Source organism: Saccopteryx bilineata, chromosome 4 (genome assembly GCF_036850765.1).
Source record: "Saccopteryx bilineata isolate mSacBil1 chromosome 4, mSacBil1_pri_phased_curated, whole genome shotgun sequence".
Lineage (NCBI taxonomy): Eukaryota > Metazoa > Chordata > Mammalia > Chiroptera > Emballonuridae > Saccopteryx > Saccopteryx bilineata.
This window is the reverse complement of record NC_089493.1, coordinates 67,273,730-67,299,917: the sequence shown is the minus strand read 5'-3', so window position 1 is coordinate 67,299,917 and position 26,188 is coordinate 67,273,730. Positions and strand designations below refer to the sequence as shown.

Sequence of the window (26,188 nt, the reverse complement as noted above, 5' to 3'; positions counted from 1 at the left end):
TCAATAATTACACTAAATGTAAATGGATTAAACTTACCAATAAAAAGACACAGAGTAGCAGAATGGATTAAAAAAGAAAATCCAACTATATGCTGCCTACAAGAAACACATCTAAGCAACAAGGATAAAAACAAATTCAAAGTGAAAGGCTGGAAAACAATACTCCAAGCAAACAACACCCCAAAAAAAGCAGGCGTAATAATACTCATATCTAATAATGCTGACTACAAGACAGAAAAAGTACTCAGAGACAAAAATGGTCATTTCATAATGATTAAGGGGAAGTTGAATCAAGAAGACATAACAATCCTTAATATATATGCACCAAACCAAGGAGCACCAAAATATATAAAACAGCTACTTATTGACCTTAAAACAAAAACTAACAAAAATACAATCATACTTGGAGACCTCAATACACCGCTGACGGCTGTAGATCGGTCATCCAAACAGAGAATCAATAAAGATATAGTGGCCTTAAACTAAATCCTAGAACACCTGGATATGATAGACATCTACAGGACACTTCATCCCAAAGTGACAGAGTATACATTTTTCTCTAGTGTACATGGAACATTCTCAAGAATTGACCATATGTTGGGCCACAAAGACAATATCAGCAAATTTAGAAAAATTGAAATTGTACCAAGCATATTTTCTGATCATAAAGCCTTGAAACTAGAATTCAACTGCAAAAAAGAGGGGGAAAAACCCACAAAAATGTGGAAACTAAACAACATACTTCTAAAAAATGAATGGGTCAAAGAAGAAATAAGCGCAGAGATCAAAAGATATATACAGACAAATGAAAATGAAAATACGACATATCAGAATCTCTGGGATGCAGCAAAAGCAGTAATAAGAGGAAAGTTCATATCACTTCAGGCCTATATGAACAAACAAGAGAGAGCCCAAGTAAAGCACTTAACTTCACACCTTAAGGAACTAGAAAAAGAAGAACAAAGACAACCCAAAACCAGCCGAAGAAAGGAGATAATAAAAATCAGAGCAGAAATAAATGAAATAGAGAACAGAAAATATAGAAAAAATCAATAAAACAAGGAGCTGGTTCTTTGAAAAGATCAACAAAATTGACAATCCCTTGGCAAGACTCACCAAGGAAAAAAGGCACAGGACTCAAATAAATAAAATCCAAAATGAAAGAGGAGAGATCACCACAGACATCATAGATATACAAAGAATTATTGTAGAATACTATGAAAAATTATATGCCACCAAATACAACAATCTAGAAGAAATGGATAAATTCCTAGAACAATACAACCTTCCTAGACTGAGTCATGAAGAAGCAGAAAGCCTAAACAGACCAATCAGCAGGGAGGAAATAGAAAAAACTATTAAAAACCTCCCCAAAAATAAAAGTCCAGGCCCAGACGGTTATACTAGTGAATTCTATCAAACATTCAAAGAAGACTTGGTTCCTATTCTACTCAAAGTCTTCCAAAAAATTGAAGAAGAAGCAATACTTCCAAACACATTTTATGAGGCCAACATAACCCTCATACCAAAACCTGGCAAGGATGGCACAAAGAAAGAAAACTACAGACCAATATCTCTAATGAATACAGATGCTAAAATACTAAACAAAATACTGGCAAACCGAATACAACAACATATTAAAAAAATAATACATCAGGATCAAGTGAGATTCATCCCAGAATCTCAAGGATGGTTCAACATACGCAAAACGGTTAACGTAATACACCATATCAACAAAACAAAGAACAAAAACCACATGATCTTATCAATAGATGCAGAAAAGGCTTTTGATAAAATACAACACAATTTTATGTTTAAGACTCTCAACAAAATGGGTATAGAAGGAAAATATCTCAACATGATAAAGGCCATCTATGATAAACCATCAGCCAACATCCTATTAAACGGCATAAAACTGAGGACTTTCTACCTTAAATCAGGAACAAGACAGGGTTGTCTACTCTCTCCACTCTTATTTAACATGGTGCTAGAAGTTCTGGCCAGAGCAATCAGACAAGAGAAAGAAATAAAAGGCATCCATATCGGAAAAGAAGAAGTAAAGCTATCACTTTTTGCTGATGATATGATCCTATACATCGAAAACCCGAAGGACTCCACAAAAAGATTATTAGAAACAATAAACCAATACAGTAAGGTCGCAGGATACAAAATTAACATACAAAAGTCCATAGCCTTTCTATATGCCAACAATGAAATATTAGAAAACGAACTCAAAAAAATAATCCCCTTCACGATTGCAATAAAAAAAATAAAATACCTAGAAATAAACATAACAAAGAACGTAAAGGACCTATATAATGAAATTTACAAAGCATTGTTAAGGGAAATCGAAAAAGATACAATGAGATGGAAAAATATTCCTTGTTCTTGGATAGGAAGAATAAATATAATCAAAATGGCCATATTACCCAAAGTAATATACAAATTTAATGCAATTCCCATCAAAATCCCTATGAGATTTTTTAAAGAAATGGAACAAAAACTCATCAGATTTATATGGAACTATAAAAAACCCCGAATAGCCAAAACAATCCTAAGGAAAAAGAATGAAGCTGGGGGCATTACAATACCTGACTTTAAACTATATTATAGGGCCACGATAATCAAAACAGCATGGTATTGGCAGAAAAATAGACACTCAGACCAATGGAACAGAATAGAAAGCCCAGAAATAAAACCACATATATATGGTCAAATAATCTTTGATAAAGGGGCCAACAACATACAATGGAGAAAAGAAAGCCTCTTCAACAAATGGTGTTGGGAAAACTGGAAAGCCACATGCAAAAGAATGAAACTCGACTATAGCCTGTCCCCGTGTACTAAAATTAATTCAAAATGGATCAAAGACCTAAATATAAGACCTGAAACAATAAAGTACATAGAAGAAGACATAGGTACTAAAATCATGGACCTGGGTTTTAAAGAACATTTTATAAACTTGACTCCAATGGCAAGAGAAGTGAAGGCAAAGATAAATGAATGGGACTGCATCAGAATAAAAAGTTTTTGCTCAGCAAGAGAAACTGATATCAAAATAAACAGACAGCCAACTAAATGGGAAATGATATTTTCAAACAACAGCTCAGATAAGGGCCTAATATCCAAAATTTACAAAGAACTCATAAAACTCAACAACAAACAAACAAACAATCCCATAAAAAAATGGGAAGAGGACATGAACAGACACTTCTCCCAGGAAGAGATACAAATGGCCAACAGATATATGAAAAGATGCTCAGCTTCATTAGTTATTAGAGAAATGCAAATCAAAACTACAATGAGATACCACCTCACCCCTGTTAGATTAGCTATTATCAACCAGACGGGTAATAGCAAATGTTGGAGAGGCTGTGGAGAAAAAGGAACCCTCATTCACTGTTGGTGGGACTGTAAAGTAGTACAACCATTATGGAGGAAAGTATGGTGGTTCCTCAAAAAACTGCAAATAGAACTACCTTATGACCCAGCAATCCCTCTACTGGGTATATACCCCAAAACCTCAGAAACATTGATACGTGAAGACACATGTAGCCCCATGTTCATTGCAGCACTGTTCACAGTGGCCAAGACATGGAAACAACCAAAAAGCCCTTCAATAGAAGACTGGATAAAGAAGATGTGGCACATATACACTATGGAATACTACTCAGCCATAAGAAATGATGACATCAGATCATTTACAGCAAAATGGTGGGATCTTGATAACATTATAAGGAGTGAAATAAGTAAATCAGAAAAAAACAAGAACTACATGATTCCATACATTGGTGGAACATAAAAATGAGACTAAGAGACATGGACAAGAGTGTGGTGGTTACCATGGGTGGGGGGAGGGAGAACATGGGAGGGAGGGAGGGAGAGAGTTAGGGGGAGGGGGAGGGGCACAGAGAACTAGATAGAGGGTGGCGGAGGACAATCTGACTTTGGGCGAGTGGTACACAACATAATTTAATGACAAAATAACCTAGACATGTTTTCTTTGAATATATGTACCCGGATTTATTAATGTCATCCCATTACCATTAATAAAAATTTATTTAAAAAAAAAAAAAGAAAATTCGGAAATTAATTCATTGGTATGAAAGGTTGTGAATTTAGAACTGTCATTCATTCAATCATTTTATTTACTCTTTTATTCAGCAAACATTTATGGAACTCCTATAATGTTTGAGAACCTGTGCTAGATCCTTGAGTTAAAAAATTAGAAGGACACACCTGACAACCAGGTGGTGGCACAGTGGATAAAGTGTCAACCTGGGATGTAAGGACCCAGGTTTGGAACTCTGAGGTCACTGGCTTGAGCGCAGGCTCACTTTCTTGGGTGTGGTCGCTGGCTTGAGCAACCTCGGCTAGAGCCCCCACCCTGGTCAAGGCACATATGAGAAAGCAATAAATGAACAACTAAGGTGTCACAACTATGAGGTGATGCTTCTCATCTCTCTCCCTTCCTATCTGTCTGTGTCTCTCTGTCTCTCTCTTTCGATAAGAAAAAAGATTAGAAGGACACATTCAGTTTCTGAGAGGTTCACTTTCATGTAATTAACCTGTATCTTAACTGACCTTATCAGTTGCATAATCCATTCTATGTACCATAGTTAAGCAAGTATGCTGAAGAGACTCAGGTTGTATTCAATCTTTAGCTATTTCAAACAATGTTGAAGTGAATAATAACATGCAAACATCATTTAATACAAGTGTACATATATATGTAGTATAACTTGGCAAATTGCCCTTCATAGGATATCACCATCAGTAATATATGGTAATTTACATCTGCTTTTCAATGTCCCAACCTTGGTTTATGCTAGCCATTATTCTAAAAACTTTCATTTGTTTATTTTAAGATTCAGATACATTTTCCCCTTCTAGTCTCAGGCCTTACATTTAACAGAAACCCTAAATTCTGTGGCTTGGCTTATCATTTTCCAAAGTGTATTTTGTAGAACATTAGTTCTTCAAGATATTATAGAGTTCAGTGGTCACATAAATATTACATATCATGTCTAAGTCTTCCAGAGTTATAGTGCACTTTAGAACAATAAAAGAACTTGTTTAACTGTGTTTAATCCTACTGTTTCTCAAACATATTTAGGAATCACTTTTAAACCTATCATTATCTCTCATAACACACATATATATGCATGCATATACACATGTGTGTGCACACACACACACACACTATGTGAAACCTTGGAAAGAATATTAATATTGATGTCCTGCTCAAAAACTCCTCAGATGGTACCAGAAAGAACCCTCATTATTTTCAGAAGATAATTTCTGAACTTCTGACAGGCTAAGAATTCTCATTTCCTTGATTTGAGCAGTTCTAATTTATTTGTAGACATAAACATATTTTTCTAGTTTGTGAGCAACTGTGCCCATCCAGTTGGTAGAGCTGAGAATACTGAAAACAATTTTTCGTGTGGATAAACCAAGAAGTATCCATTTCATTTCTCAGCTTGGCAACTGGTAGATGCTGTTGCGTCTCTTTCTCATGAGACTTGACTTAGAATAATGGAAACTGAGCAGTAGAATGAAATGAAACTGAAGTACACCTAGTTTCACAGTAGAGTGATCTTATGTGATGCTTTAGCACAAAAAGTATAGTAATGTTAAGAAATGCTGCATAGTATATCCTAGATTTTGAGATTTAAAGCGTATTACAAACTCTGAGAAATGTCACAATACATTAACTTTAACATTTCCTAAATTTATTGGACCATCAAACCCTTTTGTTATGTTAACATTTTATTGGACCAAGGTCCCCTGGAATATACTAGTAGAGATACTGACTAAAATACCTCATAATTCAAAGATAAGATAAAAACTCTGAGAAGTAAGCTTATTTACTCAAATTGATCAAACTTAATTTTCTTGAGTTTAAATTCAGTTCAGCCTGTGTAAGATCTGATCCCTAAAATAAACCCCTCACTCCTAGAATGCTCCTGGTGGCAGTGAATTCTGCCAGCAAGGTTTCTTGAATAGGCCAAAAACTTTGACTAGATCACTTCCTTCTCCTGCCCCCATGTCTATCATGGTGAAGTCTTGTGTGTTTTTCAAGCTTCAGTTTAAATGTGTTTTTCATTGTAAATACTTCTTGAACTTTCTTCCATGACAGTCTCACAAAACAGTGGTCCTGAAACACTCTGGATACTTTCTCTTTACTTCTCACTTGCATTACAGTTTGGTGTTTGTTAATCTGCCCCCATCACTTGATTGTGAGCTCTTTATAGCCAAAGAGAATATCTTGCCATCTTTTCTGTCATTCCCTGTGCCTTCACCTCCTGCCTCGAACAGAGCTGTGCACAGCTTCACTAATGTGCTGGAGTTTATTAACTTGCATATAGAACATAGGGGTTGCTTCCAAATCTATAAGGATTAGGTTATTGAAAGCCCCCAGATAGGAGGATACATAATTGAGAATCAGATAATGTTACAGGCAAGAGGTAGGGAACAGAGGAAGGGGACCGTGCGTGCACGTATACACACACACGCACACACACATACACACACATTTGAACTGTTTTATGAGATGAGAACAAAGCATTAAAATTAACACACTAAATAAAGAGAACACCAATGACATTATTACTCACTATTAGTTGGTTATAAAAGTTGTATCATAGTTAATTTTTATTTGCCACTCTTTGATCACTACCAGATATTTTAAGATTTCCTCTACCATTGTTTTTAACACTTTAAAAAACATGGATTTTTCTCATCTCTTTTTTCTCTTCTGTTTCCAGATAATATTTATGTGGGAAGAGCTTTTCTTTGCGTCTTCCCCACTATTCCAATATTTAGTGCCTTTTCCCATGTAATGGCTTAATGTTGTTGCTTCTCACTTCAGGCCCTACTCAGTCTTATTTAGAAATGCAGAATGGTTTGGATGCTAAAAATAGATAGACAACTAAAAGATGAAAAGTAACAAAGACCTAAACTCCCATCCTTTTGAAAAATAGTATTTTACCTATTTCCGTTCTCTGAGTAGGGATTTCCTTTCTTCTCTGCCTAATACACAGAGACTAAGACCAGCTCTCTGCCCAGTTCCTATACTGGTACCTCTGCTTCCTGCCTTTGAGGAGCTCAGGGATTTATTGAATAGTTTTACCTTCTCTTAACATCCTGAGAGAGGGAGAAAAACATGGCAAAAACTCTTGCTTTTGTTCTGCTGTCTTCTTGCTCCTTTTCCTATTTCTTAGACCACTTTTTTTCACTCCTTTTTTTTTTTTAATTCTCCCTAGTTGGAGGGACTCATGAATCTCTTACACGGTGATGGAAAGTAAAATTCTTAGTTGCTGTAAAGTAGCACCGAAGCAAATCCACAGATACTTGGGATTCTGATAGTGACGCACATGGCTGGTGAGGAATGCTTTATCAATTCTCATATTTGCTCATAGACTTGCCTCCATTTGATATTCTAAACAAAGAAGATAGTGATTCCTCAGAAAAATCTTTTTGAACTGCTGCTAGAAAAGTGGAGATTATCTTAATTATTTTAATTTAGGAAATGTTGGTAGTTCTTGATAATGAAAACTGATTGGTCAAGGGAGAAAATTGATTTATATTTGACAATGTGGCCATTTAAAGATACCTAACTCAGATTTCATGAGAACCAGACCCTGATGTGGTCAGCCATTAGATTTTGTGTTTCAACAACTGAATGGGATGACCCATTGATTGCCCATTCATTGTGACAGCCCAAAGCCCCATGACTAACCAGCATCTGGTTAACTCAGTTGACCTGAATACCCAAGGCCCTAGTGATTGCTTCCTGAACCTTAAGGGAAGCTTGAATGGCCAAAGACTTGGTTACATGCCTCTTTTGTTTGCAGCATTGTCATTATCAGGGAACAAAATTCACCGTCCACCTTTGTTCTTACACAGTGTCAGGCAGAAAAAACAAAACAAAAAATAAAAATGAAAACCCAACAAAAACCTGCACAATGTTCTGGAAAATTTGGTTTATTAGAGATGCTTTATCATACCTACCCTGCTAGGCACAGAAAATTTTTAGTGCTATTTTATTTACCTAGCAGGGATTATTTAGTAAGTTAGAGGTTTTCTTAACCAGTAGTCTCCAGCATCAGCATCGTTTGGGAGCTTGTTAGGAATGCAGAGTCTGGGCCCCTCCCCAGACCTACTGACTCACACATTCAGGGGGGAGAGCCCAGCATCCTGTGTTTGAACAAACCCTCTGGGTGGTCCTGATGCAAGATCAAGTTGAGAATGTCTACTCTTCATTGTGAGCATGTAGGTTTTATTTAAGTTTGGCAGCTGGAATCCCAATTCTTTCTGCTCACTTCTCTCAATCTTCTCCTGAGTCCTCCAGAGTCAGAAGAGTAATTTCTTTGGTTCCCAATCCCTCAACACCCTTTGAACCTCTACTCCTGGGACCTGGGTGGGCTGCCTAATGTTAGGATGTGCGGGCAACACTGTCTGTCACCTCATTAGAACTTAGCAATTAACCCAGAACCATCTGGTTTGGTTAAGCAGCACTGCTAACCTTCTGGGCGGGCCCACATAGCCGCATACTTCCTAGAAAGAAAGCAGACTATTGCTTTGTGTGCCCCTACCAGCATTGTAGGGGAGACGTAAGGGCAAACCCCCTCAAAAATATTTAGAACAGCAACACGGAAATTTTAAGATTTCACTTTTGAAGAAAATTTCTATTGGCTTTCTCGAGACTGGTGTGTTGGAAGTCCACACCTAACCTGGTATTTTCAAAGACTCATTGCATTGAAAGAAGCATAGACATCTTTTATGCTATATGGGAGACTTTGGGGCTCAGGGAAATGTCAGCTTGCATTGTATCCAAAATATTGTATCTTCTTTGTTCAAAGTCTCTGAGATAAGGGTAGGGAGGTTGGGGATACAGGTTCATTGATCCTAAGCAACAAAGTTTACTAGAGCCAAATATATTGAAGAAAAAACACTATGGTGTATATGGTATTTTTATTCTCACTGGAGCTGCCCTTGATAAAATGTGGGTGTCATTTGAAAAGGGCATCATTTCCAATGAATTCTGAAAGTGTCACACAGGATATTGATTGATCAGTCTTGCCGTCAGCATGACTGGGGCCAGTGTGACGCTGTCCCTGTGATCCAATTTTCAGAGCTCACAGACACCTTCACTCCCTGGCAAATAACATCAGCAAGTGGCCATACAAAGGGGGACAGAGGTAAGGGTGTGTGTGCAGATTAATCTGGCAAAAAGGTGGCAAGAATGAATGATTTTTTATCATGGTCAGCTTGTCTAATCAGTACATGTTGAAAGCTGCAAGTATCACATCCTAAGTGTGTTGAATGATTAGGAGCCTGCTTTCTTTTCTTTAACAAGCAACATTAAGCCACAAATAAGCCAAAAGTAGGTTTTAATCAATAAGAAATACCATATTAGTGAAATCATCTTAAGACAACATTAGTGTCTACATTTGTGTTTGTTTTTGTCTGCAAGTTCATATTCACAATAGAGACGTAGGAGAGAAGTACGTACCCAACGGCATTTCCTTCATAGTAAAAACCATAATTAAACTTAATACAGGTGAACCTTAGAATGACTAGTACACAATCTAGGCAAGTGACTTCCAAGTGTGTCACTCATTTGCTTTAGAACTGCATGTATGAATGGATTCATGGATGTGTATAAATTGATAGATATACCTTGGCCCATGTCACAAAGAGTTTGGAGATTAACTGAATGGCCTTAAGCAGGATTTGGGCTCCTGTTTTTCTATTTATTTTTTTCTATAGATTTTAATCAAAGCAGAAAGATTGAGGCAGCAGAAGAAGGGGTTGGCTTGAGCAGAATGGAAGTGTTTGAGGGCTCTCTGCCTTCTGTGAAAATAGTCTCCTGGTATGTGAACTCTGGACTACTTAATAAGAAAAATAAGCCCCCAAATTTGCAGCTGGGTGGGTCAACTCCAGGGCTCCTCCTTGGAGCTTCCTCTGATGAACTCCAGCTACTCTGGACCCCAGGACAGGGACTGATGGTGCTGGAACCCTGCAACCAGAGGAACTGAGCAAGAAATGCTCACAGGAATTGCAGATACCTTCCCTTCTGAAATGAGGGTCCCAAGGATCTTTGCTTCTTTTTAGCACTCCTATCTGGGACCATTAGGGTACACTGTAGTGGGGAACATGAAAATATATTTCTTTCATAAGAGAATAGCATGCTATGATTTATCTACTGTAATTATTACATACGCTTTCAATTTTGTGAGCCTGCTACATTCTGTGCCCATTTTCTCCTCACTCTTGGGCTATTTCCCTATCCCAAACAGGAACAGAGTAAGGTCTTTTACTCATAACTGTGTGCTTTCTCCAGTCTGGCAACCTATGCCCGATCATGGATCAGTTCATTTTTACATAGCCAGATCTCACAGGGCTGCTGGGAGGTTAAATGTTGCATCAGAAGTGCCAGCTCTTGTATAGGATGCTAAGTGTGTAACATTTGATTATTATTTCCAGTGGACTGCAAATCCCTCAGAGACTAGGGTGGTGCCTATTTGTTTTTGCATTCTCTTTGATTAGCACACTGTGGGGCTTGATGAATGCTAGTTTCATAAATAAATCAGTTCAAGACCTGCCTCTGTACTTATTACAAGTGTCTTATACTCTGGACTCTTAAGAGTAGCTCAGAGTAAAGAATTGGTATTTGTTCTGGGCAAGGAGAGTGGTCACTTAGACTTCTGGTCATTTTTGTGAACAGTGTGTTCATGTGGGGTTTGAATCTGACGACAGTGACTCCCTAGCATAAGAGAATCCAGGTCTGTCCCACTGTTGACTTAATCTTGTTAGAGGTACGCCTAACTTCAACCTTTGATCTCTTCCTGGGACATCTGGGCTTATAGTTCACTTCTGTTTGTTCTTGCATCCTAGTTCCCAGATATAGGCAGGTCAATGGACTGGCTCAGTCTGGCCTCCTGCCACACCCCCCTGGAGGCCTGTGCCATTGGTCATCACTTCCCTCAGCAGGAGGTGGGATCACCCTCAGCCTGGATATGTGCAGTGGAAACGGGGACAATCATCCTGCCACAGGGGTTAGTGAAATCTACGCTGGCATCATTCTAGATGATGAAACTGAAGAGCTACTTTGTAAAGTAGCCAGTCCCACCAGAAGAAGGGTGAAAAACAACAAACAAACAAAAATACAAATCATTATTATTTTAGAAGAAGAAGTGAGAACAGAAACTTAGTGATGTCATGTATTTTGCCTATTTAGCCAATTCTATCATTACTTTTTAGTTCTATGAATTAAAAGTGATTTTATCTGTTTGAGTGAAAAAAACTACTAAAGTGTAAAGAAGTTCAGTGATTCCCTCCCCCCCCCCCACCAAATTGGTTAATGGTAGTATGGGCCTAGAATCCAGAGCAATTGACATAAAGCTGTTTTTCCCTACTGTGCCACATAGTCTCAAGGTATACAGTCATTCCTGTTTTGTTGTTGGTTTGCTGGCTGTCCATTGTGAAAAACTTTCTACCACTTATGGGAAACGAGTCCAGCTACTTTCAAAACCATTTACCAAAGCAAATAGCCCAGTTTTCTAGCCCTGTTCCTTAGGTCACTCCTCTCAAGAAAATCAAAGCCCAAATACATCATTATATGTATGAAAACCATCCCACATGATTTCAAATGTAAGTTATTGTACCATTTTTCAAGATTTTATGTTTATTTTTTCCTAGAAACATTATATTTATAATTTGTAAAAACAGTTGGGTATGAGAAAAGTGATTATAATATTATAATTCCTACCTGACTTTATTACTGGCCTTTAGAAACTTTCCGGTATATTTTCTCTGCATCCGTTTCTCTCCATTTAGTCATAATGATATTGTTGATAATATTTGTTTATTCTACTTAATGTTAGAGTATTACTTACTTTCCCAGCCACTCATGCTTTATAATGGCTCATTACATTGAGTGACTATTCCACAACTTAATCATTCCATATTTTTAAAATTGTCTCCTTTTTTTTTGGTGCTACTTTCATAGACCACTGATGTGAGCCTCTTTAAACATAATTTCCTTTTTATTTAAAATTATGCCTATAGATTAGATCAGAAGGATATATTCATCCTAAAGACTATTAATATATTCTGTTCAGTGTTTTCAAAATATATTTTAACCAACTTACACTACATACAGGATATTCATTTCACCATATTTTGTTGGTCTTATGAATTACTATTATTATTATTATTTTTGTTAATTAATAGGAAAAAAATGGTAACCTGTTTTAATTTGTATTTTTGATTTTTTTTAAAAAACTGCCTTTCCTTACTTTTAATTGCTTATCACTGGAATCCTGAGTTCAATTAAATTTAAAAATAATTAAATACATGGAGATGTTTTCTCTGAACATATGTACCCTGATTTATCAATGTCACCCCATTAAAATTAATTAATTAAAAAAATTAAATACAAAGAATTAAAAAACACTAAAAAAATCTGAAACACGTTTAAATAAGCAAATGAAAACTTAGGAAACTAGTTGATATTGGTCAAGTTAAGTCTCTTGAACAACTGATATTTCCAAGTGGGAAGAAAAGGTTTCTTGAGGGAACAAGATTAAAATTGGGTTCTTGGGAACCCACTCCACACACTTTCAAAAAATTTTAAAACAGTGAGACTGGATAACAGGCATTTGAAACAGACTTACCCTCAAATTTTCAAAAAATACTTGGGAAATTTTGCTTTCGTAAGAACATTTCTTTTTCAAGCAAAACAAATTATTCTGTTTTAGAAAATGTATTTGTGAATAAAATGTGACCTGGGTGTCTGGTGTCCAGATCAATGCAATATTTTACTCATAAGAAACCATAGTACTCTTTTCATCTAATTGCTATCAGGAGATAAATGATTCCTTTTACTGAAAACTCCAAAGGCTGTGAAGAATATGGGATCCGGAGGTGTGATTTGTAGATCTGGTCTGAGATGGCTTGGAAGTAATTACTGTTAAGCATAGCGTTGTCGTCTGCTTATAAGACACACTCACTGTGTTTCCAATGATTTCTATTGTTGCACCTATTCCTGGTAGATGTGTATTTGCACTTTCTGTCTCTTCCTTGAAGAAAGGGATTTGCTTCATGGGCACTTTCTTAACCTTGCTCTGCTGATTAAAAAGCTTAAGGATCATATAGATTTTCTGGCTTCTGAATGCTCATTCAGGAAACTCTAGGAAGGATGAGTATGCTGAAAAAATTGTTTTTCTAGAAGAGAAAACAGTACAATCAGAATGACTCAGAGTTGAATTATAAATAATTAACAGCAATTAAATATTGCTTATTCAAAAGCCAAGGGTGAGAAGGAAGTCTTTTGTTTTTGGAACTAAAGTGCTCACCTGTAATAGGATGAGACAGCAAAAAGGCCAAAAGGAAAAGAGTGTGTTAGTTCCCCTAACCCCCTTTTCTCTGCTTGTTCTGTGCTGGATTTAAGAACTATCTCAAATAAAGGTAAGAGAAAGGAGGGACTAACAAAACAAGAATGAGTGAGGAAGGTGTATTTCAGAGGATTTGGGACAGATTGAAGAAAAAAGAGAAAAGGAAAGGAAAGAAAACCCAAGCAGATTCGACCGACCAACGAGAGCTAGGCACATCGCGACTGGTAAATTGGGCTCCTGCATGCTCTAATTCCTGCTGAATTCTGAACTGATAACACGCCTTGATAAAGAGAAGAAAAGAAAGGAGGAAAAAACATCCATGCGGGAGGCTGTGAGTGCACAGTCTGTTCCGAGCTCCCTCCGCAGGCAGACATGGATCAATAAATCAATAGGAAATGTTCACTGGCTGTAAAATGGGTAGAGAATCCAGTGTCAAGCTGCTCCAAGATGGATGGACAGAAGGCTTGCTGTCTGCTGAAAGGCCAGAGGTGACTATCACCTTGAGATGAAATCAGTGACCAACAGCCTAACAGCCCTTTGAACTCCGAGTCAATGATTGAGGACCCCGGCAAGGCTTAAAACAGTCCCAGTGTGACCTATGGTGACATCCCCTCTGCTTTGTGCATCACCCCCTGCAACATTCACAGCTCTTGGTGGGGCTGATGGTTTGCCATGCGGAGTCTGGCCCTTGTCTGTCCCTGCCTGCTGTGTCCTGTCATTGAAGTAAAGGCTACAGGAGACTGCATCAGAAATTACTAGATGCCCTAGTGGTAGGAAACATCGATCGGAAAGGGTAGGGATTTTCTGCACAACAGTTGGATTTTTCCTTTCATATAAAGGGGGTTTAACATAATACAGGTGGTGCTTTCTCTGCACAGCTCTGTGTGTTAACCCTTGCTTTCGTGGACTTAACCTAAGGCTGCCACAGGGGTGGCTGCAGTAGGTCTCTCTGAAATTCAGAGAAGTGCTTTCTGTTTGAAGGGTAATTGGGTCAGGCCAGCCTGGCTGTGTGGGGGCGGCCACTGCTGCCCTCCTGGCTGTGTGGGGGCTCTAATGGAGCAGTGGGTGGCTTTTTCCTTCAGCTGCACCTGGGCCAGCAGGCTGCAGTGTAGCTGGGTTTCTGCATAGAGCAGGGACAGCCTCACTTCTGAGTTCTTGCTACTATAGCAGGCAGGGGATGGTGTATTCCTTGTCCTCTCTGTGACTCCAACTTATTCTCACTTTTGAGGACACAGGGCTCCTAACCTCTTGTAATGGAGACCAAATACTCATTTTGTGTCAAACGCTGTGCCATTAACCTCCCACTTAGTTCTCAGAATGTGGCTTTGTCCAGAAGACTCAAATGGCTGACCCTGGAGAAAATGTAGAAAAAACTTTGGGTGATATTGTAGCTTAGCATTTAGATAATTTACCAAATATCTGGCCACACGAACAGTGTATATATCTTAATTTTTTATTCAGTAAATGTGTTTTGATTTCTTACTACTTGCCATTCTTACTATATGCTTGGTCAGTGATTTTCAACCATTTCCATCTCATGGCACACATAAACTAATTGCTAAAATTCTGTGGCACACCACAAAATATATTTTTTACCAATCTGGCAAAAAAAAAAAATTGGTAAATTTTGATTCATTCACACTTGAAAACTATGGTTGTATTGGCTCTTGTCATTTTTTTATTTGACAGTCTAAGGGAAAAAAGGTCAGTGCCCCTGACTAAGTAGGCAGATACTGCATGTTTTAAAGATTCTTGTGGCACACCAGTAGAAAGTCACTGTGCTAGGCTCTGGGCAAAAAGATAAAGAAAACACTGTTCTAGCCCTTGAGGAATGAGGGGTACCTGAAAATAATTTATGAAGCTTTTGTTTCTATTATGTCTAGAAGCTCTTTTTTCTCTTTAAGACTTTAAAAAAATTTAATCTGTGAGGTTTTCTTATTAGTATTTCTAAATAAAAAAGGGATTTTTTTTGGGAGGGATAGTCAGAAAAAGGAAAATGATATATTTGATACGTAATTAAATGAAGGCCTGCATGGTATAACGGGGAATACATTGGAGAAGACTTATTCACTCATTCGTTTATACTCTCATTTATTCTACAAGTGTTTATTGACTATTTTATGCCTGGCGAGCTACTGACATTGAATCATCCCGCTGGATAGCAGACATTGAGCACGGAGTCCTACACACAAATGTACAAAGGTGTAGAGTACTATGAGGGCAAGTAGGAGAACAATCTAAGTTAAATGGGGTGGAGGTCAGGAAGGCTTTCAGTTGAGAGCTGAGAAGGAGAGTGGGTTAAGATAAGTGGGGACATGGGTTGGGACTCTTATTTTGGTCCTGTCACCAACCACATATGTGACCGTAGGCAAGATACTTGTCTTCCTGGGCCTATGCTTCCCCATCTGTCCAATAAGGGGGTAGAATTAGATAAGTTATGTAAACCCTTTTGGCTCTGAAGTAGGATGATTCCTTAAGAAAGGCCATTTACATAAAGGCTAAATCTATTAGAAATAAATTTTCAGGAGTGATTCAAGTATTTCCAAAAGAATACAGGGTTGTTGGTCATTGCTATATAACCTCAGTGGAGACAGTCATATATGGAAAACAGTTAGGTAATGCTATTTACCATGGCTCCTTCCTATGGCCCTAAAAAAATAGCTTGTGTCTTGGTTCAAACAACTCTTGGGGCCATGAAGATTAGATTGTATGTGATTCAGAAATGCAGTTTGATTACCACACTGCAATTTCTGGTTAAAAAAAAAAGAAAGACAAAGTGCATGATAGGCTGTATTTAGAAACACTAACAGGTTTCTCATGTATCGATACTGTGTGCCATGCATTGAGCTTGGTAGGGAGGGAGGGAAAGACGAAGCAGGCCAGGATTCTGTCCTTGGGAAGCTATTTAATTGAATTTGGGGAAAAAAGAACTGTAATTTAAAAATTTAAATAATTGTAGATATTTGATCCATGTACACTGACTATCAGATCTAATGCATGAAGATTTACACAACTAAGTCAGAGCCAGTGGCCTTGTTTAATCCCAGAATGGTTGCCCATCTCTACTTACTTTCTTATCCAGATAGATGCAGATATGCTGGCTCAAGTTCAGATGTTGGCCAGCAATATTCTTTATTGGTTCACTGGTATTGAATGTCAGCTTGCTTCTCTACCTGTAATCCTGATGCTAGAAGGAGGTCCGTGAATTGGGACAACTACTCTTCTTTGATCAGGAACTTCAGGAAGATGGAGCACACAGGTGGAGAGCATACAGCTATATGAAACTGCTGGAAAAATGCTATTTGGACTGGTATCTTTCCCTCCTGCTTTCCTCCAGCCCCAGCTGTTACAAGGTGACACACATAACCAAATAATTCCCAGTCATGACCAATATTAAAGGCGGTGACCTAGGAACGTACAGTCCCTAGAATATTAGGAAATCTACACCTGCATCTCATGAGAAGGATAATAAACGGAGTCACCTTGAAGCACATCCCCACTAGGTTGGTAGGGTAGGGTCTAAGAGTGTGTGCAGGAAGCCCTTTAAACATGGCCTTCTTTTAATGTAAGCTGTCTTTGATACTGGGTGTGTGTTTTTTTTTTAATAAATTTTTATTAATGGTAATGGGATGACATTAATAAATCAGGGTACATATATTCAAAGAAAACATGTCTAGGTTATTTTGTCATTAAATTATGTTGCAAACCCCTCGCCCAAAGTCAGATTGTCCTCCGCCACCGTCTATCTAGTTCTTTGTGCCCCTCCCCCTCCCCCTAACTCTCTCCCTCCCTCCCTCCCATGTCCTCCCTCCCCCCACCCCTGGTAACCACCACACTCTTGTCCATGTCTCTTAGTCTCATTTTTATGTTCCACCAATGTATGGAATCATGTAGTTCTTGTTTTTTTCTGATTTACTTATTTCACTCCTTATAATGTTATCAAGATCCCACCATTTTGCTGTAAATGATCTGATGTCATCATTTCTTATGGCTGAGTAGTATTCCATAGTGTATATGTGCCACATCTTCTTTATCCAGTCTTCTATTGAAGGGCTTTTTGGTTGTTTCCATGTCTTGGCCACTGTGAACAGTGCTGCAATGAACATGGGGCTACATGTGTCTTCACGTATCAATGTTTCTGAGGTTTTGGGGTATATACCCAGTAGAGGGATTGCTGGGTCATAAGGTAGTTCTATTTGCAGTTTTTTGAGGAACCACCATACTTTCCTCCATAATGGTTGTACTACTTTACAGTCCCACCAACAGTGAATGAGGGTTCCTTTTTCTCCACAGCCTTTCCAACATTTGCTATTACCCGTCTGGTTGATAATAGCTAATCTAACAGGGGTGAGGTGGTATCTCATTGTAGTTTTGATTTGCATTTCTCTAATAACTAATGAAGCTGAGCATCTTTTCATATATCTGTTGGCCATTTGTATCTCTTCCTGGGAGAAGTGTCTGTTCATGTCCTCTTCCCATTTTTTTATGGGATTGTTTGTTTGTTTGTTGTTGAGTTTTATGAGTTCTTTGTAAATTTTGGATATTAGGCCCTTATCTGAGCTGTTGTTTGAAAATATCATTTCCCATTTAGTTGGCTGTCTGTTTATTTTGATATCAGTTTCTCTTGCTGAGCAAAAACTTTTTATTCTGATGCAGTCCCATTCATTTATCTTTGCCTTCACTTCTCTTGCCATTGGAGTCAAGTTCATAAAATGTTCTTTAAAACCCAGGTCCATGATTTTAGTACCTATGTCTTCTTCTATGTACTTTATTGTTTCAGGTCTTATATTTAGGTCTTTGATCCATTTTGAATTAATTTTAGTACACGGGGACAGGCTATAGTAGAGTTTCATTCTTTTGCATGTGGCTTTCCAATACTGGGTGTGTTGTTAGAGTTCTTCTACCAAACAGGCTTTTTTTTTTTTTTTTTTTTTCTGAAGCTGGAAACGGGGAGAGACAGTCAGACTCCCGCATGCGCCCGACCGGGATCCACCAGGCACACCCACCAGGGGCGACGCTCTGCCCCTCCGAGGCGTAGCCCTGCTGCGACCAGAGCCACTCTAGCGCCTGGGGCAGAGGCCAAGAAGCCATCCCCAGCGCCCGGGCCATCTTTGCTCCAATGGAGCCTTGGCTGCGGGAGGGGAAGAGAGAGACAGAGAGGAAGGAGAGGGGGGGGGGTGGTGGAGAAGCAAATGGGCGCTTCTCCTATGTGCCCTGGCCGGGAATCGAACCCGGGTCCCCCGCACGCCAAGCTGACGCTCTACCACTGAGCCAACCGGCCAGGGCCCAAACAGGCTTTTTGATTGATTTTGCTTTTTAGTTTAGCTGGTTTAGAAAATGCTTTTAGGTCTATAGATGGATAACCTGAGTGTTGCAGTTGTTCCTAGCCAGGAGGCACCTGAATTATGACATAATTATCAGAAAAACCCTTGCCTCTTGGCCTTGCTGGTGATCTTTTCCTGCAACCACCTCAGAGAAGCCTCTGCTTCAAAGTTCAGGTTCTGGCTCTACGTCACAGAGACATGGGCTCAAATCCTGACCTTTAAGTTATTAGCTCTGTGAATTTGTAAAGGTTAATTTTACCTTTCCCAAACCTCAGTTTTCTTACCTAGAAAATGGTTTGTTGTGAGAATTTAATGTGATGATGTTTTTAAAGATCCTGGCAAATAGAGAGCTCTCAAGAGATGGTAATTCATTAATAATAATAATAATAATAATAATATCATCAATTTGAATTTAATATAACAACTAGTATAACTTTAGCTATCTGAGATCTGAGAACATCTCACATGTTTCTCCCAAGACGACTCTTGGACAGCAGGTGAGACAGAAGGATTCTCTTGTCTTGAGCCTCTGTCAGTCTGCATGCTCAGATCTTTGTCTTGATCTTTTCTCAGCTCTAGGCCAGTAAGTCACTCTAGTACCTTCCTTTACTTTATCACTTTATAGCAGCTTTGCTTAAACATATTCTTGGTTACCACATTTTATTACTCTCTGGGGTCCCACTGTTATATATGCTTACTGGTTCTTTTTGAGGCTCCTGGGAAGGGTGTCCGTTTCTGATGCGACCATGTTCTCCTCAGTATGCCCAGCCTGTCCTCCTAGGGGGTCTCTTACCATTTTCTCAAAGATCTGTTGCCCCCCATAATCCTGCTTAGGGACTTCTACACAAGACACCGTCATACCAAGTCACCATAGGTTATGATTGAGGTTTGAAGCAGATCTGACTTTTTGTCCGTTAGCTTCTCTCACTTCACCTGAGCCTTGGGTCCTCTTCCTCCATCCATTTCACCATTAACAGCCCTCTCTGTGTTCTGAACCTACCATGATTTTCTGCTGGCTTGACAAGCATTTCCCAGCCCTCGAGTCTCCGTGCTAAGGGACTTAGGCTTCATGGCATTAGCAGAAAGAGTTGCTGAGTCCTATGAACCTAACCCACAGCCAAATCCAGCTGCCCGACCCTTTTTTCGTTTTCTGTTTCTCTGGGACCCTTTTCATATTAGTGTTTCAGCATCCTTTTCTGCTCAGTTCTCACTCCCTCTTTGCAAGGGGGGCCGCCCCATTACTCTTTTTCAGAACAACCAGAGATTATCCAATGGTGTGTGAGCTCACAGTCTCCACTTACACCTCAGTGCATCCTGTCATCTCCCTTTCAGTCTCAGAGGTGGGGTGTCTTCCCTTTCCTCTGCCCTACTCTGGCTCCTCTCCTCCCCTTCCTCCTGGAGATCATCTCAGTCATCCCACATCTTCCTTGTCTTCAGTCTTCCTCTCCCCATTGTCAGATTCTTTTCTACTTTTGGATCCCCACAGCCCATCCTCCAAAAAAACCCCCCACAAAACTGGAAAACAAAGAATACCTCTCTCCCCCGTCAAACTCCAAAGTCCTTGGCTGACCTTTCTGCCTACACAGATTTCCTTTTGAAATTGCCCCCCGCCCCCCGCAGATGTTCTGGATGTTTATTTTAACCTGATTTCAGTGGGAAAAAATGTGAGAGTACGTGGTGCTTTCCCCAAGCCTGCAACCTCCTTGGCTGCCATGGTCAATCTCTAAGTCCATTTGATTCTCTCTCCATTGTTTCTTACACCTGTCTTTGCTGTCTCTTCCTGCTCTTCCCCTCTTGCCCTAGTCCAGGTCTTTATCATCTCAAACCTGAGATAATGTCTAAACTTTCTAACCATTCTTTTCAAGTTGAGGCAATGCACAAGTAGTTGGCAGATAAATCTCTGAAACAAATTTTTCTTACTGTTTACTCATTGAAAGTGCACATGTTCTTCTAAACCTGTTCCTTCTTCTTTAAGCTCCCTCTTGACCTTACCATTTAGATATAACCTCTCTTTATCTGTGTACTTTGTGTCTTTAGGGTGCTCCTTCTTTCTCCCAAGTAAAAAGGGAAGTTTAAGCACTCTTTCAGGGAATTTTAAGTAAAACACCTTTGGGCTAAAATTCACCATTTCACTATGTACATATGACTCAAAGCATTTTCTCTCCATTGCCTTAATTCCTTTTTGAGTATAAACAATATTGTTAACTAGAAAAGATTCTAGAAATGCTGATTATTAAATATAAAAAATCTTGCAACACAAAGATGACTGTTGTTATTATTTTGGTGTATAACTTTCCAGAACGTTTTATGGCACATATTCTTATTTATTCATGAAGTATTTTTAACCATTTATATACTGAGCACTAAGAATAAAAAGACAGATTTGATATGCATGAAATCTGCCAGGGTGTGCTAATATCCTATTTTCTGTTTCTAAGAGACTATTTTAGATACCTCAACTAAAGAGGATTCATGCTTTGTCTTTTTGTGACTGGTTTATTTCACTTAGCATAATGTCATCAAGATTCATCCATGTTGTAGCATATGATAGTATTTACTTCTTTTTTAATGCTGAATAATATTTCATTGTATGTATATACCACATTTTCTTTACCCGTTCATCTGTCACCGGGCATTTAGATTACTTCCATCTCTTGGGTATTGTGGATAGTACTACAACAAACATGAGTGTGCACATATCTTTTTGAGATCCTCTCTACAACTTTTTAGATCTATACAGATAGTAGAATTGCTAAATCTTGTGATAATTTAACTTTTAAAGTTTTGAGGAACCTCCATACTGTTTTCCATAGCAGCCATGCCATTTTACATTTCTATAAACAGTGGTCAAGATTTCCAGTTTCTCTGCATTCTTGCCAACATTTCTTTTCTGTTGTTTTTTGTTTTGTTTTGTTTTGAAGGCCATCCTAATGGGCATGAGGCAATATCTCATTGTTGTTTTGATTTGCATTTACCTGGTGCTTAGAGATGTTGAGCACCATTTTATGTTTCTTAGTCCTTTGTATATATTTTTGAAGAAACATCTATTCAAGTACTACTTGTTTTTTCGTTGATGAGTTGTAGGAGTTCTTCATAGAGTCATTCTATTAACCTGTTATAAGATAAATGATTTGAAAATATTTTCTCCCATTCTTTAAGTTGCCTTTTAATTTGATTATTTCCCTTCTGCATAGAAATTTGTTAGTTTGATTTAGTCCTATTTGTCTATTCTTGCTTTAATTGACTGTATTTTTGGTATCATATAAAAATAATTGTTAAATTCAATGCCATGAAGCTTTCCCTGTGTTTTCTTCTAAAAGTTTTATAGTTTTAAGTCTTAGGTTTTGGCCTTTAATCCATTTGAGCTAATTTTTGTATCTAGTATAATATTAGGATTCAACTTTGTCTTTTTTTAAGTTTTTAAATGTAGGGATGATGTCAGAGTAATGGTGGCATGAGAGATACTCCTGATCTTTCCCCTTAAAATTTCAACAAATTGAACAACCAAATGCAGCAAAGAAACTCCAATGGACTTGCAAGTGTGCCTGAAAGATCCATGCACCAAATTGACTAAATGTGTGATGGAGCAAAAAGAAGAGCAAAAGATAATATACATTCACAGTGGGCTTTAGAGAGGAGAGGAGACAAAACCTGGAGTGATAGGGCTTTTTTCTTCTCTGCTAGACCACAGGGAGGAGGGAAGCTTGGGCTCTCTGGATTTTGTCTAAGGGGTCTGGAGAGGGAAACTCAAAGTAACTGTGTCTCCTGCTGGAGGAGTGATGTGATAGAAGGGCAGAGGGGGAGGTAAACCAAAGTGACTAGAGTGTGAAGTTATGGCTAGTGTTCCTGTGGTCTGCCTGCAGCCCACTTTTGGTAGAGACAGAGAAAGCTAAAGTGCGGCCTCCTATCCTCCCAGAAACCGCCTCCCTCACCTTGAGGTATGGAGAGTGATAGGGACAAACCCCACAGTTAGCTCTCCAGAGCCAATCTCCCCTGAAGAACAGAGGTGTTCTACGTCTTGTCTACAGGTCTGTTGAGTCATGGGAAGGAGTGCCCAGAAGTAGAGATTGTCATTGCTAGAACTGGAAAGCTGGAAAGCTGAGCTCTAAAGCCAAAGCCATAAGGCCGAAGCTGTAAAGCCTTCAAAACATGCCTCACCCATCCACATGAATGTGCACTGTCTACTTCATTGCAACAAGCAACATCTCAGCAGAAGACAGCCCAGAAAATTCACAGAGCTAAAAGCTGTAATACAGTGACATATACTGGAAGAAACCTCTCAAAACAGAAATTTATTTTTCTTTTTTCCTTCTTTATCTTCTTATTTTTTTCTTTTGAATTAAATTTAAAAAATTATGGGTGTTTTGTTTGATTCTTTGGTTTTCTTTTAATCTTTTTTGTTTTTTTCTTTACTTGTTATAATTTAAAAACTTTTTAAGTTCTTTATTGTATATTTTAATTTTTTCATTTTTTAGTTGCCTTTTTTTAGAGTTTTTAACAATACCACTCTCAATTGACATCAAGGAATAAGAAATAAAATACCATGACTATACAAGACAGAAATATAGTTCAGAAAGAAAATGAAAAATCTCCAGAAAAAAAAAAATCACCATCACATGGAAACCTTGGAGTTAAATGATAGAGAATTCAAAATTGAGGTTATAAAAATACTCAATAATATGTGAGAAGATACCGATAGGCAACTTAATGAACTCAGAAAACAAATGAATGAACAAAACAAACACCACAGCAAGGAGACCGATACTTTAAAAACAGAAATGAAGAACTCAATACATGAATTGAAAATTGAGGTAGCAACTTTAAGTACTAGAAAGAGCCAGATAGAGAAAAGAATCAGTGACATAGAAGATAGGCAACTAGAGATGCTACAGACAGAAGAGGGGAGAGACTCAGAAATTTAAAAAACTGAGAGAGCTCTACAAGAATTGTCTGAGTCCATCAGAAAGAGCAACAAAATCAATAATAGGTATATCAGAAGAAGAAGAGAGGAAGAAGGAAATGGAGAACCTATTCAAACAAATAATAAATGAGAATTTACTAAGCTAATGGAAAGAGTTAGAGCCTTGAATCCAAGAAGCAAACAGAATGCTGAGTTACTGCAATCCAAACAGGTATATACCAAGGCACATCATAATAAAATTTTAAAAAATCAATGACAAAGAAAAAATCCTCAGGGCAGCTAGGGAAAAGAAGACCATACCATATAAGGGAAAGCCCACTAGGTTATTATCAGACTTCTTAGTGGAAACTCTAAAGCCAGAATAGAATGGATCCAAACTTTTATGTACTGAAAGAGAGGAAATACCAACTAAGAATACTATGTCCATCAAAATTACCCTTCAGATATAAAGGAGAAATAAAAACTTTTACAGACATACAGAAGCTGAGGGATTTTATCACCAGAAAACACACAGTGCAGAAAATATTTAAGGGGTTATTCAACCAGACAAAAAAGAACAAAACAAATCAAAACTACAAGTAAAAGCTCCAAAATGGTTACAATAAATACAAGGATAATTTGTGACAACAATAACTTAAAAGGGGAGAGAATAAAGATCTGCAGTAGCAAAGGAGGATGTTGTGTAGAAGCACTTATAAGACAAAGAAGTGTTACCCATACGAACATTTTCTCTTATTAACCTAATGATAAACACCCACAAAAAAGCCACTACTGAAATACACAATTTAAAAAGAATAAACAGGAGAAATACATATGGAATACCACCAAACAAAACAACTGATGAAACAAAAAAGAGAACCGAATAAGACACAGAGCTACCAGAAAACAAAACAAAATGGCTATAGGAAATCCTCAAGGGTCAATAATTACCTTAAATGTAAATGGACTGAACTCACCAATAATGAGGCACAGAGTAACAGATTAGATCAAAAAGCAAAATCCAACCATATTCTTCTTTCATGAGTCACATCTAAGCTGCAAGGGCAAAAGTAGATTCAAAGTGAAAGGTTGGAAAATGATTCTTCAAGCAAATAATATCCAAAGAAAAGCAGGTGTAGCCATACTCATATTTGACAATGTTGACTTCAAGACAACAAATGTAACTAGAGACAAAAATGGACATTTTATAATGATAGAGGGGACATTGTGTCAAGAAGACATAACACTTCTTAATATATATAAACCAAATCAGGGAGCACCAAAATATATAAGACATATACTAACTGATATAAAAATAGAAACAGATAAAAACACAATCATTCTTGGAGATTTCAATACACCATTAATGGCTTTAGAAGATCAATAAAGAATTATTGGCCTTAAATGACACTCTGGACCAAAGAGACATAACAGTCATTAACAGGACATTTTATCCCAAAACGTCAGATTATATATTCTTCTCCAGTGTGCACAGAACATTCTCAAGAATAGACCAATATGTTGGGCCACAAAACGAACATCAACAAATTCAGGAAGATTTAAGTTATACCAGGCATATACTCTGATCATAAGGCTTTGAAATTAGAATTTAATTGTAAAAAGAAGGTAAAGACACCCACTAATGTGAAAATAAAACAACATACTTTTAAAAAATGATTGGGTCAAAGAAGAAATAAAAGCAGAGATCAAAAGATATATACAGACAAATGAAAATGACAACATGACATATCAAAATTTCTGGGATGCAGTGAAAGCAATAATAAGAGGGAAGTTTATATCCTTTCACTCTTATATCAAGAAACAAGAAAGATTCCAAGTAAACAAACTAAGATCACACCTTAAGAAATGAGAAAAAGAAGAACAAAGGCAACCTAAGGTCATCAAAAGAAAATAGTAAAAATTAGAGCAGAACTAAATGAAATGGAGAAGAAAACTATAGAAAAATTAATATAACAAAGAGCTGGTTCTTTGGAAAGTTCAATAAAATTGACAAACCACTGGCTAGCCTCACTAAGGAAAAAAGAGGAAGGACTCATATAAACAAAATCCAAAATGAAAGAGGAGACATTATAGATCTTCAGAGGATCATAATAGAACATTATGAAAGATTATATGCCACCACATTCAACAACCTACAAGAAAGAGATAAATTCCTAGAACTATACAATCTTCCCAGACTGAGTCACGAAGAAGTGGAAAACCTAAATAGACCTATAAGCAGGGAAGAAATAGAAACAACTATCAAAAACCTTCCCCCAAAATAAAAGTCCAGGACTAGATGAATTCTACCAAACATTCAAAGAAGATTTGGTACCCATCCTTCTCCAAGTCTTCTAAGAAATCAAAGAAGCAATACTCTCAACACATTTTATGAGGCCAATATAACCCTCGTACCCAAACCTGGAAAGGACAACACACAAAAAAGAAAACTACAGACCAATATCTACAGTAAATACAAATGCAAAAATCCTAAACAAAATACTAGCAAATCGAATACAACAACACATTAAAGAAATAATACATCACAACTAAGTGGG

At 37.8% G+C, this 26,188-nt stretch overlaps 1 protein-coding gene across 8 annotated transcripts in view; it reads left to right on the top strand.

The window, feature by feature from the left end:
- Positions 1-9,129: 9,129 nt before the first annotated feature.
- The window catches only part of LOC136335945 (uncharacterized), a 166,523-nt gene continuing 149,464 nt past the window's right edge, over positions 9,130-26,188 (top strand). For 3 of the 8 annotated variants that reach the window (XR_010731340.1, XR_010731338.1, XR_010731339.1), the window contains exon 1: positions 9,130-9,206. The gene's annotated coding sequence lies outside the window, so the exon portion shown is untranslated. The remainder of the gene's footprint in view (positions 9,207-26,188) is intronic. The other 5 variants (XM_066277200.1, XM_066277201.1, XM_066277198.1 and 2 more) reach the window with 3 other exon arrangements.